The sequence below is a fragment of the Lactuca serriola genome, chromosome 2 (genome assembly GCF_051521515.1).
Source record: "Lactuca serriola cultivar US96UC23 chromosome 2, Lser_US96UC23_V15, whole genome shotgun sequence".
Classification (NCBI taxonomy): Eukaryota; Viridiplantae; Streptophyta; class Magnoliopsida; order Asterales; family Asteraceae; genus Lactuca; species Lactuca serriola.
The window spans coordinates 107,420,245-107,422,010 of NC_136409.1; positions in this window are offsets into that span (position 1 = coordinate 107,420,245).

The window sequence follows — 1,766 nt, forward strand, 5'->3', positions numbered from 1 at the left end:
GTACAATCATAACTTAGTAGATAAATGTGTCATTTATTCAAGTCAGAAACAGTTCAAGTAAATATACAAAGTAAACTATAATAGGTATAGTTTAGGGGTTCAGTACATACTCTAACTAGGACAGGGAGGAACACACTATAAAGAGAAACAGGGAGGAACATACAATATACTATAACAGAAGAACAAATGATGATTAACACATTTATACTAAGTATTCCTAGTAACCTAGGAAGGGAAGGTATCATTAACTCATTGTTCTAAACAAAAGATGATAATAAAAGTGGTATAATGGATATATATATATATATATATATATATATATATATATATGTATATATATATATATATATATATATATATATATATATATATATATATATGGTACATCTACAAAGTATCAAAGTTATATATGAGGTACAAAGTACCGGCGTTATATATGGGGTACATCTTCAAAGCACCAGAGTTATATATGGGGTACATCTACAAAGTACCGGCGTTATATATGGGGTACATCTACAAATTACCGAGTTTATTTATAAATGGGTTCATCTACAAAGTACCGGACAATAACAAATAAAACAAATAAATATATACAAAACTCACAATAGTATCGATAAAAGGCGTTTAGAGTACAAGACTTCATTAGTTCTAGTAAGTCATCCAAACAATAGAAAAACGCTACATAACTTCCTGGTAACATGAACATTTAGTAGAAAGTGATGGGTTTTAGTCAAAAGAACATCTTGTGTGCTCATATAAACCCTAATGCTTGGATCTAGGTTTCTCTATTGTACATGCAATATATCCAAGACTATAAACCCTAGATCTAGCATATGATAATCAATATAACATATAATTAGGGTTTAGATCATACCTTGATTGTTATGTAGCAATAACAATCTCAAATCCTCCTTGTAATGACTTTAGAAAGCTTAGAGTCACAAATGTCACTCCTCTAATGGTTTACAAACACCAAGAGCAAGAGGATGAAGAAGAGAAGAGAAGGAGGCTGCCCAACACGTGTGGAAACCCTAAGGATCTTATTCACCACGTTTTTGGGGAGTAAGGACTCTATATATAGTGAGGCTATTAGGGTTATCTAACAAGGAAACCCTAATTTGGATGCTTAAGCCCTAAGCAACCCATGGACTCCTTTCCTTAAAGGCCTTGGACGATTTCCAATGGGTTTCCCCATAGAATTCGTTCAACCTTATAATATAAGGCAATCCATAGCCCAATTGCAATTATCTTATAATTACAATTCCAGTCCCTTATGTTTAATTAATCTCTTTTAGCCACAAACTTAATTCTTATTAATTCTTGACTAATATTAATTAAACAATATGATTTCTCCTTTAATATATTATTCTCATAATATATTAATAAATCATATTTAATCCTTTCTCTCCATAATTCATCCTATCAAGTTGCTTTGGTGAAGGCAACCCAAAAGGACCATGCACCATCGGGTCAAGTACATACCAAAATAGTTATGGACTTAGACACTAATCCAATAGTGTCCCACTTGAATAAGTCTAATAACTATTATGCGTATGAATTCAGATCCTGATCTGCAATCATAGCTTTCCAAAGCCGTTGTCAACTCTGATCCTATCAGATACGCGTGTCCTTTAGATAAGGGATCATATATTCCTCCATTCTAGATATCGTATGAGACATGATTTCTAATCATTCTCTCTGTACTATTTCTTGAATTCCGATTTATGACGACTGACTAATTGAACAAATCAAATTAGCCCTAGCCC